The sequence below is a fragment of the Aulonocara sp. 'chitande type north' Nkhata Bay genome, linkage group LG8 (genome assembly GCF_057382095.1).
Source record: "Aulonocara sp. 'chitande type north' Nkhata Bay isolate Kocher_YH1m ecotype deep benthic linkage group LG8, A_spYH_male_GT1.1, whole genome shotgun sequence".
In the NCBI taxonomy this organism is placed as follows: Eukaryota; Metazoa; Chordata; class Actinopteri; order Cichliformes; family Cichlidae; genus Aulonocara; species Aulonocara sp. 'chitande type north' Nkhata Bay.
In genome coordinates this window covers 2,507,891-2,520,478 of record NC_141351.1, presented here as the reverse complement: position 1 = coordinate 2,520,478, position 12,588 = coordinate 2,507,891, and the positions used below count along the sequence as shown (strand labels likewise).

At 39.3% G+C, this 12,588-nt stretch overlaps 1 long non-coding RNA gene across 3 annotated transcripts; it reads right to left on the bottom strand.

Moving 5' to 3' along the window:
• Positions 1-262: 262 nt before the first annotated feature.
• LOC147322830 (uncharacterized) lies at positions 263-6,991 on the bottom strand. 3 transcript variants are annotated; one of them, XR_015130682.1, is made up of 5 exons: positions 6,567-6,991; positions 6,232-6,311; positions 3,985-4,169; positions 1,125-2,271; positions 263-873 (listed from the first exon to the last, which is right to left on the bottom strand). It is a non-coding gene; the product is annotated as an uncharacterized LOC147322830 (long non-coding RNA). The 3 variants fall into 3 exon arrangements; XR_015130681.1 differs by lacking the exon at positions 6,232-6,311 and having other exon boundaries at positions 6,567-6,989; XR_015130683.1 differs by lacking the exon at positions 6,232-6,311 and having other exon boundaries at positions 3,985-4,104; positions 6,567-6,989.
• Positions 6,992-12,588: the final 5,597 nt, after the last annotated feature.

The following is a 12,588-nucleotide window of genomic DNA, read 5'->3' as shown; positions in this document are numbered from 1 at the left end:
TTTCTCACAGGGCTGTGTTTTTACTTCCCTCCACTGTTCTTTTACCTTCCTTCCTTAATACCTGGATTGAATTCATGTGTGTCTTATTATCCGTCAACCTGGTTCATGTGTAATCACACTGAAATCACATCGAAACAGTCAGTTTTTACTGTGTGAGCCTAAAAAGTTCACTAGATAAACATATGAATTTACACAAACATTTGTGTATCTTGACAGAATGGTTGTGGATCATTTCAAATCACAAATGCTAGTCAAACTTGGAATAAATTAGAAGAAAAAGTTTAATAGTTATTAGTGTAATAGGGTTATGATATTAGTGGCTATTTTTCTTACAACTGCAATATTTAAATATTTTCTTCTTGTAGTGAAAAGTACTTTGAGCGCTCAGAGTAGAAAATGCAGTCCATTCACCATTTTACAATTCTTACAATCAGCTGCTTGGCAACGACGCGTTACAAAGTGGAACAATGGTTTGGCGTCTGTGATGTGGTCAGGCCATTTTTGCAGATACTGAAAAAATATATGGGCATTTTAATTTCATTCAAATTTTGGTTGAAGAAACCTTTAAAAAAAGAGTCCTATACTATGTAGCAAAGAAATTCAAAAGTGGAAAAGTGTACATTTTCTCTTTTATCTGAACACACTTAAATGACTCTGTCCTTTGAATTCTTCTGCCTTCTCTTTGTCTTCTCGTCTCCTGAGCTGCAGCAGCATCCATACAGCAGAGCAAAGATGACCAGAGAGAGAATTACCAGGACAAACACTCCAATGACGGCAATACCACCCAGTGCCCACGGCTCCTGATGCATACGATGAAGGAACCACTCCACCCAGTCCTCAGGTGACCCTGTGGGTTTCTGCTGGTCTAGTACACTGTATAGAGAATGATCAACCAGATGAAAACCAGGTAAACCTGCCCTGATATTTACCAACTCACACAATCTTATTAATACCATTATTTGGCACTAAGAGCTGAAAGAAGCACATTATCTGCCAACTAAAAAAGCTATTTCACACTCCAAATATCTAAGCAACAGATATGTTATATTTTTATTGGCACGGCCCATTAATCTGCAGGTGTTAAGGCCTTTCGTCACCGAGCATATTCATTTTCAGAAACTCACCTCTCCACCGCCATGTCCTGCCAAGTGAACGGCTCACTGAGTCTTAACAGAACGTGAAAACACAGCAGAGTATGACAACAGAAAACTTCGACTCTTTAGCTGCTTTTCTGATCCACAAGCCGAACTAGAAAGGATTTTTTAAATAGTCCAAAATAACAGTTTACTTTCACTTCGAGTGCAGGAGTGGTGTTCTGAATATGCAAACATAGCACAGTTCCTGTTTGCATTTCCAGGTGACTGCCATTTCAAAGTAAAAGCAACAGCTCATGGTTAATGTTTAAACTCACAATGGCAAAGAGGAATTCTGCTGATAAGGAATGTGCACGATGGAGCAACGAGTCACTGATGACATTTTGATCCTCGCTCTTATAGACTGTGGTGACTACATTAGGTATAAGAACAAAGAAATGTTTATTTAATTAAAGTATTTAACATCTGATACATTTACAAAAGCAAGAAGAAGCAAAAACACATAAAAGTGGCGTCTCAGAAACACTTTCCTGTATGTCACACTACTATTTTACAATATAACGGGAATACATTTAAAACTGTGGCATCAAACAATGAATAGTTCACATTTTCCATTGGCACGATTTGCTTCACTGAGCCAGCAGGGGGCGCTTTGTTTTTGAACAAAGCTATGTTTCTGCTGAACTTCGTGCCCAGAGCACACATACATGTTGGAATGTACACTGTCCGTGTTGTTTCCCACATTCCTCCTGAATGTGAACATCATCGCAAACCACATTTGTAATAACTGAGTCACTGTGACATTTCAGGACATATCAGCTTTGTTGTTGTGTCTCTTTGCCAATGAAACTCTGCCACACAGTGTTACATTGTTCTGGTTTATAATGAATCTTGATGAGTTGTTCCTTTCAGCTGCATTGCAGTGGTGTGGCTCTCTGGATGATAATCGAGTACTGGAAATATCATGGCACCAACTTCCCATCCTTGCCTGTTTTTGATACCCACTTAATTCTTCCAGAGAAGCGCGAAGAAGGATGGAGATGATGTTTCTAGGTGTGTTCTGTCCTGTCTCTTCCTCAGATGTTGTGCAAGGGTTGAACTCTTGAGGGCTGGTGCTTTGGCTTCGTAAAACAACAGCAGTGGATGCACGAGAGTAATATCATGAAGAGAACCGTGGCTGTGAGGAGAAAAACAAGACAGGAGGGAGAAAAACAAAACAAAACAGAGTCACGGGGTGGGGTCAGCACAAGCTGGGAGACAATTTTGAGTCTAGAAATTTTCTACACAATTACTGGGTCCTATACTGTGAAGCAAGAACAGCATACTCAGGCAAGCTCAGTGTACCTGGGCACATGAAGGAGGTTATCAACTCCACAAGTCAACCCACAGTTTATCAATCTAGCTACAAGCATGTTCTTTTAAAGTGGATAAGTCTACTGGCAGCAGAGTGACTGATTTTTACAGAAGAACATAAAACTATATTATTAAATGCAAGCACAAAACACAGCTGCTGCAGGCAAACCAGCGTGGATGTGTGTGTTATTAAAAAAGCACTGTTGTGTGCTTTAAGTGGTCAGTAAGACTTGAAAAGACCTACTGTATGGAATAACTGACTGCTGATTTTACACCTAATGGTTTCTTATCTCCAACCGTGCATATGGCCCACCTTTTATGTAAACTGCCTTCATATTACTGAATAACCCACGATTAACCCTAAAATTATCTGGATAAATCCAAAACCTAGTGATATAGATGTCAGGGTCGTTTTGAGTTTTCTCTAGCTTTGTACTCTTATTTATCTTTATGACTCTGTATTCTTTAGTGTTGACATTTAGCTTCCTATTATTCGTTCCTTTGATTCCTGAGTGCCTTTAGTTCAGTGCTCCTGCTCTGAAGGTTCATTCTGTGTTTGTGCTTTTGTGATGGAACTGTGTGTGAGCTCCATAGCCCTCTGCTTATGGTGTTATCTTTACTCTCCGTGTGCTTACAAGTTTCCTGTTCTTCTTTGCCATTAGTCCCCTGTCTGCTTTAGTTGATGATAGGTTTGTTAATCCCCTTCTGTAATCCCATTTTGCTCCTTCTATCTTGTCCATGTGTTTATCATCTGTCTCTGTGTCAAATTGGTAATCTCCATAATCACGAGGTGTGTTTTTATCGTCTCCTTCTGTTGTTTGTTGCGTTCTCCCCTTGTGGCAGTGTGTTCTCTGCGTGTGTGTTTCCTCCAAGTCAATTCCCTGTTCACCTTACGTGTTGTTTTTTTCCCTGTATGGACACGGTTCAGCATTAAAAGCTGTTTCTGAGTTCAAGTCTCGTCTCCTGAGTCCTGCATTGAGGTCGACTTCAACAGTGCCAAACTGTGACAACAGGCCTCTGGTTTAGATGGCCATGTATGATAAAGTTACATGTAAACTCCCCACCTGCCACATAGAACATTTAAGTACCTTTTATTTTACTGGCTTATTTGTGAGGCCTGCAGCTAGACTGCTTTGGTTTACTTTTACTAGTAATGGCGAAATGTCTAAGCATAGCTACATCGCTGCCAACCCACTGCTGAAATGCTCCTGATGTCATCCATGTTAGCAACAATGAGCTTTCAGCCATGGACCCCTATGATTGGATCGACTTGTCTTGCATTACACCGGCCACTGACTTCACTTCTTTACTTTATATCCACTCCACACTCCAATATCAAGAGGGAGGTGGAAATGAAATAACTACTCAGCATTTATCATACACGGGTGAAGTTCAAACCAGAGGATTTACATAATGAATAAATAAATGATTTTTTGTAATTCCACTTACATATTCAATTCAATTCAATACTTTATTGTCCCACTAATTTCGCCTTGTGTGGCATATTTTGAATGATGGATCAGTGCTTAAAACTCACCAATAAAGAGGAGGAGGACGGCAAAGGCTCCCACTTCCACTGGAGTTGCTTCTGGGAGAGCCTGTAGTTTGGTCCACACCCTGCGAAAAATATCTTGCAGCTGCTGGTCCATGCTGACTTCTGGGTGCAGGAGTTGAAAAAATGATATGAATGATTTTCCAAAAGAAAAAGGCCTCAGTAGAGCTCTAAATGTAGAAATGAAAAAAAAAAAAGAAGAAGTTCAGCTCCACCCTGGACTGCTCCGATTTTACTCTTCCACCCTGCAATTACACCTCAAGCCTGATTTTTTTTTTAATTCTTTCAATCTCTAAATCCTCTATGCTTTCCAAGTACTCACTCATTATATATCAGCACCACTAATTAGTCTACTGTATGTGTAGTGAGATTTGGCAGACCACATGTCTAGGCTATACGTGTTTGTGAACAGACTGTGTGCGAGGCTTGTGTCAGGCCTGGTGCGTTTGTATCCACAGACAGGAGAAACCTTCCTGCGTGTGCAGTTTAATTATAAACAAGGCTAACTATTTCAGGCCTGGCATTTCAAAACTGAGGCCTGTCATCAGCACTGGAGCAGCTGTGTGTGGGAGAAGCTGCAGAGGCGATAAGGGCACAGGAACACGACAGGACACTGAAGACAAATTCTGAATGGACTAAAAAAACCTGCCGACTAACCTGTGTGGAACCAAGTCTGTACTGATTGAGTCCAGTCTCTTTAACACAGTGCCAAAACACGTCACATAGTAATTTCAAAGCCCTGGATTTTCATATAATGTTAAAATAGTTGTTAAATAAATAAATTGTGATAAATCTAGAAACAAAAGGCGTTCTTCCGGCTTTATCCATTTTTGTTGTAAAGCTAGCATTTTTTAATGTAAAAAAGCAAAACAGTTAAAAAAAAAAGATTTACATTTACTTTTTGATTGGCCAAACTCTCTAATTTAGTTGTTTTGATTAAGTTTACGAAATTATTTTTTACTTTTTTTTTTTGTCTTTGTCTTAACCCTCACCCATATTTAAGAGACTTGCATTGAGTAAGTTTAGCTAATGCTAGTTTTTTCGCCTACCAAGCTAATGTAATGCTATATATATATAATGCTAACTAGCAGTTAACTGATCTTGCTGAAGCGCAGCAGGACTGGTGTATAAAACTGACACTGGTTACACTGGGACACTCTCCAAGTAAAAACATTTAAAACACTGTTTTTGATTTAGTTGAACAGTTAATATCCAGCTATTAAATATAACATTAAAAGTACGATACCCAAGACGCCCTGCTGTTTGTTGCTAGGCAACATAGTCACAAAAATGTTTAAAAAAAAGTTTTTCATGGATTACTGGATTTATCAATTTATCTATTTTACCATTTGACTATTTTATGTATGGATGCAATGTTTTGTATATCCGTGTTGTTTCTTTTAGTTTCAACTGTTTGCTCTGATGCTTTTCTGTCTTTGTGTTGTGTATTACACCATATATCTTGGTGTATGTTCATTTCCAAGGATGACTAATTAACTACTGATTTAGAATGGTCTTTCAGTAACTGTACAACCACATAGTGGTGTACACAGTGATTTTAGATATATTTAATATACTAATATCCCCTTTTTTCATTGGCATAAACAAATTCAGTACCTATGCAGATTTAACATGTCATTTTCAACCATTTCATATATTAGACACTGCACTTATATCATTAATATACTAAATAATGAATTTTTGATCCAATGCAGAACCCTGTGGAACACCACATCTACCATCAAAACTGATGACGGTGATCTGCAAACTGTACATATTAAAGCTTAAAGCATATTAAAGCCTTACTTGTTGTTTATTAGTGATGCATACACACATATGCTGTACTGTACTAATCTATTAAATCTGTTTAGTTTAATGTGTGCGTAACTCTAAGTAAAACTATGTGATTATTCAGAATTTCTACCGACTCTTATTCTTTATCAGATCAGGAAGTACTATAGTTTTTTCTTCTTTTTTTTTTTTGTGGTTGTCATACTTGACATGTTCTGTTGCTTTAGTCATGAAACATCAGTCTGCAGTTCATAACGGATTTCCTGTTATATTTGTTTTTGACAGTCAGTTCCACATGACAGAGTGTGCTTTTAACACTTAATACCCCCAAACACTGCATTATTTCATCATAAGTGCCTAAATACAGATACTTTTACCCTGGGCGAATATATGTGTATATTCTTTTTGTTTATAGCAGCTCCTCCAGCTGATTCCAAGCACCTGCTGGAGTGAGGCTGAAGAATGTGAGGCCTCTGCTGCTGACCCTCTTCACACTGCAACCTCTTGTCTTTGTCCTTCCGCTGCGCTCACATTATGTTTGGCAAGGCGCAAACGAGAGTAAAACATGTAACAGAAATCAAAGAAATCACCTTCTTTGGGCTTCATGTAGACAAGTTTGCTTATTTAGTACCTGTTTTCTTTACTTTACAGCACTTAAGCATTTCCATTTGAGAATGACAAGTACAGTAAGTGTGGCCTTCAAATGTTAGTCTGTATAAACTTGGCATAAAGCACAGTAAAAGCTGACATGTGCAAAGACAAGAAAAAGCTCTTACCTCTTTAGCAAATGTGTGCCACTACTTCCACTTGGTAACTCTTCTCTGACAGCAGAGCCAAAGGCAGAAGTAAACAGTCCCCAGAACGTTTCACTGACTTTTACTCCTGCTTGTTTTCTCCCTCCCCCTCTTCTTTCTCTCTTCTCATAAGTTAGTTTGTGGTGCCTGCAGGTCTTCTGCTCTTCATCTAATTAGCCTGCTTCAGTTCAGACTGAGAGAGAGAGAGAGCAGCACTGGATGTTTGGACGTAATATGACTCTTTGAGCAGATCAGCAGCCGTTTCTTTTTTATGACCACAACTGTTCCTCCTGTGAGAGTGTTCACTTTCTCCTGCTTTTCTCAGAGAGTTTGCGTACCTCCTCACTCTTTCCCCTCCCTTCTCCCTCCTCCAACTAGTTTCCAAATCAACTCTTTCCCTGCTTTCGCTGTGTCTCTCTCCCCCTCACCCTCTATCCTGTCTGTACATCTGAACACTCATTCACTGTTTTTTCCTCCTCCTCCTCCCTCTCTGTCTCTCTGTCGCTACAGACCAGCTGTGCCAAGGCCTCTTTTTTGTCTTCAGTCACCCTGGAGACGAGGCTGCTTCTAAAAGAAGCAGGGGGTGGTGTGTGTGTTTGTGTGTGTGGTGTGTGTGTCCATCCTTCTTGTGTCCTGCCATCTTAGCTATTACCAGCGTGTTTTTCTTTGTTTTTTGTTTTGCGTTTGCTGTTGATTCACTTAAGTGAAAAAAAGAGAAAACTCATGACTTGAGGTGCGGCTGATATCCGCCCTGGGAGTTTCTCCCGGATCAGAGGTGGGGTGTTCTTCACTGGAAGGTCTCTCTGAAAGAAGGAACAATCAGGCCATTTCTTCTGTTTTTCTGTTTATTTTCTGACCAGTCCGCCTGGCTAGGATGTGTTCTCTAGTTTGTTTAGAGAAACAAACTGGTTGTGGAGCTTTGGTGAATGTCGTTACAGGGAATTGCATTAGAGGATATGTGGACATTCCAAGTTACGCTTATTCATCCATAAATGACCGTTAGTCATTTCCTAAAAGTTTACCAGAACGCAGCGCAGAGTTCCTGAAACTGAAGACTGTTAATTTGCCTCGAACGTCAAGCCTCAGATAATGCATCTTGATCAGATCGCTGCTTTTGTTTCACAAAGCACAGAGGGATATACTGCATATGAAAAACAGTGCATGAACCACAGATTGCATCTAATGCGTTTTGTATTTTTCATAGAACTTACACTTAGTTAAAGTCGGCCTTGGGGCATTTGCTAATAGGATTTGTTGCAGATTAAAGCCTTTCCATCAAAGTCTTATGGCAGTGCAATTAGAAGGATTATTGTTGTGGTCTTTAGGAATAGTGTGATTGAAGATTTCTCTTAGGACATCAACTATATCCATTAAAATACTTAAATTACCTGGTTTATTTGATATTTTTTAATGATCATTTTGTTTGAATGCCTCGAGTTCATCATTGTAAAGTACTTTAAGGAACAATTTTGACTTCATATTTGAGGTACTTTTTGAAGTATACGCAGTATTGATACCATTTTAATTCCTCCCTTGCCATGAGGGTGCCACATGTTTCATTTGGAGTTTTACACCGGATAAGCTTCTTGATGCAACCCCAAAGGAGATTTGTATCTGCAGCTGGAATTGGACCTACAGCACTGGAGTTTAAATTACTTAAAAATCGGCTTGATGTGATTTTCGCATCAAGCACAGGTGAAGCTGTGTTTCTGGTTTTTCCTTTGGAACAGGAGACTAATGTTGCCTTTCAGCTGTCTTTTGGTAAGGGGTCAGCTACACATTCCACTATGCTCTGAAGCTGCTAACTTTGCATGCTGAAATGCTTAAATTCCAACTGTTTGTTTATCTCTTTCACTGTTACTGTAAATAAGTTACAACAGCTTTAAATGCTGTATGATAAATGTGACACATCTAAATATTTATTTTTTTATTTTTTTATTCAGTATCTCCCTCCTGGCTGTGAGTAACTCATTCAGTTAAAGGACTCTTTAATATAATCATCTCCTTTACAGATACTGTGGAAGATTGATTGTGGGGATGTCATTAATACTGATTTAAAAGGTTAGTGGCTTCGGGTCAGATAGCTCAGTGTGTAACAATAGGGTGATTTTCATTGACCCCTGTGTAGGATGTGGGGAGGTTTGTGAATAAAGGCCTCTGGCTGAATCAGTCTCCTTTCAGGCTTTGTTTTGGTCAAGCACAGCAAGTAATGTGATCGTATTTTAACCTTGTGACCCCGACGCTGTCAGACTCATAGTGTACTCAACACTCTTGCTTCATGAACTTTGGTGTCCTGTATAAGGAAAGAATAGCAGCTCAAATTCTTTTGATTGGATTATAAGATTAGTTAATTGATGAAGGATTAATAGTTGTGAACGTGAGTGCCTTGCCACAGGCTAGCAACCTGTCCAGGGTGCATCCTGCCTCTCACCCTTTGGTCTCACCCCCCACCCTCTAAATTCCTGCTACCTTGATAAAGATAAGCAGAAGAGAATGAATGGATTAAGAATTAATTCTGGATTTCTGCACCACTTCACACTAAACAGTGTTGGAACAGCCTGTCTTAATGTAATCAGTGATTAAAGGCTAAACATTAACATTTGCATTTAGTTTTTAGGCTTGAGTGGTTCTGAGACCTGGCTGGCTCAGCGTTTGTGTCATTTAAACCGAGCCTTTTCTGCATCACTCCTAAACATTGTGCTGACATCATATGTTTAGTACACCAGGGATTCGCTCTTGTTTCCATTAAATCAAACATTCACTGACACAAGGTAGCTTGTTATCCTGTTCCTGGAATCTTTGGGTTTATTAGTTCAAAACTGGACATCACTGTCAGTACTGAACGTCATGCGGTGAAAGGAAACGCATGGATTGGACCGTACAGGTGAGGAAGGCTGGTAAAAATCACCGACTGTGGTCATACTTTTTTAGAATAACAATTTAAAGCACGCATGGAAAAATGCATTCATGCACAGATTTATTTATACGAACATCACTCTTGCCAGTCTAATTCAGAGAACTGCAGGGCGATGTTAAGAAGCACATAAAACCTCAAACTTGTCCTCAATTTCCAACAATTCACTGTTCGAATATAAAACTATCTTTGGTCATCTTGTTTTTTGTTTGCTGCAGTTATTAAACCTACATTTGGTAATGATTAGGCACTAGGTGTTTCTCTTTTTTTGTGCTGTGCTTTGTTCTGCAGGAGATAATTGGAGTGTAATTAGCTGAACGTGCTACCTGGGCTCATTAAAGCTCTCTTCCTCTTCTCGCTCCGTGTCTCCCAGACTCAGACTAGCTCAACAACAGCATGTGTTTTTGGTTTTATCCTGCATTCCTCATACTCTGCCACTCCTCAGTGCATGCTTTACACTGCTGACTGATACACACATATTCCTTTAGTTTATGTTTCGTGTAAATAAATGGTCTTTTTCTAAATTACCACCTCGTCCTGTCTTCGTCTTCTAGTTGGGCTGTGACATCAGGAACAGCATGTATTGAATGTTTCAAAAGAAAGGCAAACTAAAAACTTCCCTGTACTACTGCATATTTCCTCAGCTTTGTTTAGTCTGGGTTTTTTAGTATATAACTACTTGTATTAGTTTTTAGCATGCATAAGACCACACCAGTCATCAGTAGTGCTTCAGAGATTAATGCAATGCAGCTACTTGGGGACAAAAATAGGAAACCAATTGGTAAAAAGCTTTGAAGCCACTTCTATTTCAAATTCATTCAGTTAATTCTGACTGATCTAGTATTGTGGAACCAAGGTATGCATGTGTATGTTGTCAGTTTTAGTCTAAAACCAGCTTTTTCAGTTTAATAGTTTCTGTTTTTTTTATTTTTTTTTATCTCTTGGATTGCATTAACTCCAACTCCTTCCCCTTTTTCTGCTCAAACTTTTGTTATGACTTGCCTAAAGTTTTTTTGCAGTGTGTGTTAGTCGATCGATCATAACACACTAAACATTTTTTAAAGAGACTCGTGTAGAAGGCACAATAGGGCTGTGCTGCAGTTTTTAGTTGTGTGGTTTTGTGCCACACAATAGATTTTTGTGCATGTCTGGTAAAGGAAGAGAAGGCTTGTGGGTGAGAAGAAGTGTGAGATGAGTGAACATGTGAAAATGTTGTGCGACTGAATGGAAAAATAAATCATTTGGTGTGAGCAGCAGAGTTGTGATAGTCTTAATCACTTTATAAATCATGCAAAACCGGCCATGATGCCTTTTTTTGTTGTTCACCAACTGCTCAAAAAGCTTGTCCATTAACTCCATAGTCGGGCTGATAATACATATGTATGTATGGGGGTAAATAACACACTGCTTTCAGCACACAAAACATCTATTTGAATTGCAAAACTGGTTATTTTCCCTCTGTTTTCATCCAACACAAAGCTGCTCAGAATTCAGAGCAGAGGTCTGTTTTAAATCAAAACTGTTGTGTGTAGCCAGAGTTTGGCAGCTCTTCATAAATGTGTGCAATAAAGAGATTCAACTGTGGAGGATGATGACTCCTCTGTGAATGTTACACATTGTCATAGTGCAACAGTCACCAAAGGGGCTAGAGGTCAAATCTAACCCTCGTGTACCCAGAAAATGTCCCATTTTAGTCACCTCAACAACAGCTCGTATAGATAGCCCAAGTATTCGTGTATGCATGAGAACTGCTTGCCCAGCTGAGTTACTTAGTCACATTCCTCAGAGGACCCTCCAGCTCACAGCAGGCTGTCACAGTGTCAGAAAGCGTGAAAATGGCTCCTCTGACTGGGAGACCAGACCCAGTCTGGCGTCCATCTGTAGCTCCAGTGTCACGTCAGGGCTGTAGATGTCACTGTTATACAAATACACACGTGGGTGAGTTATGTCAGTGGATTTGAAGCGCTTGAGTGAATTGACGTCAATGAAAGCGCATGCTATACATTTGACATATCATCATTAAAAATGACCAACATGTAAATCCCAATCCTGTTTCATTAGTGTTACAGCTTTAATCAGTGAAAATGGACAAGCTCAAAGGTGCAGAGGAGTCCATATAGGTCTCTCTTACAAATGAAGGAATCTCTGTATGTCAGACCATGCATTCTTCATTTGTCTTTACAACCATTACACCTGGCCGGCAGGAGAGTCACTGTGGATACAAGAGAGTGAAGTCTCTTGGTGTGTTTGGGGCAATGTTGGTCTAGTTTTGGGGCTCCTCTTCCTGTTTCTCAGTCTCTAATGGCTAAGAAATAAATAATGTGCCATCCATTTTACCGGACATGATCATCAGGCTCTTATCACACCAAATGCAAAGTTGTCCCTCCCTTGAATGGTCCTCAGTAGGTCTTAGTTGGGTAGATTCAACCTCTAATAAACAACAGTGCATGACATGCTATTCCATTATTTATTTAACCAAAGCTGTGTGTGAAAAGGTGAGCACACCTCATGATTCAATAGCTTGAAAATCCATCTTTAGCAGTAATATAAAGGAATCGTTTTCTATATGACTTTTTCAGTCTCTGTCCTGATATACAAAACATTACAAAGTAAACGGTCTTGTGTTGCTGTTTCCCCCCCACAGGACTGTAAGAAAGATCCAGGATGTTGTTATGACAAGCATGAAACACCAGCTCGCCCTCTAGTGGTGCAGATAGCATGCAACATATATAGTGCAACACAGTGAGATGACTTTTAATGATATTGCCTGTGAGATGAGATGAGACACAAAATTCCTCACTTAAGTCAAAATTTCACAGTTTTACATTCTAGATGATTTTTTACAATTTATTTTTATTCCATTTCATTTTACGGCCACAGCAATGCAGAAAAACCAAGACGTACTGCTGAAATAGCACTTTTTTTCATATATTAAGACATCTCAGGGATTAAATGTGTAGTTAAACTTCTTTACACAGAAATTGGGCTGTATGTGGCCCACAATGTAAAATTCCCTTCTCTAAAACGAACAAGTAGACCCAAATCACGTCAACAAATGACTAGGTGTAGGGTAAACATTTTTCCTTTAAT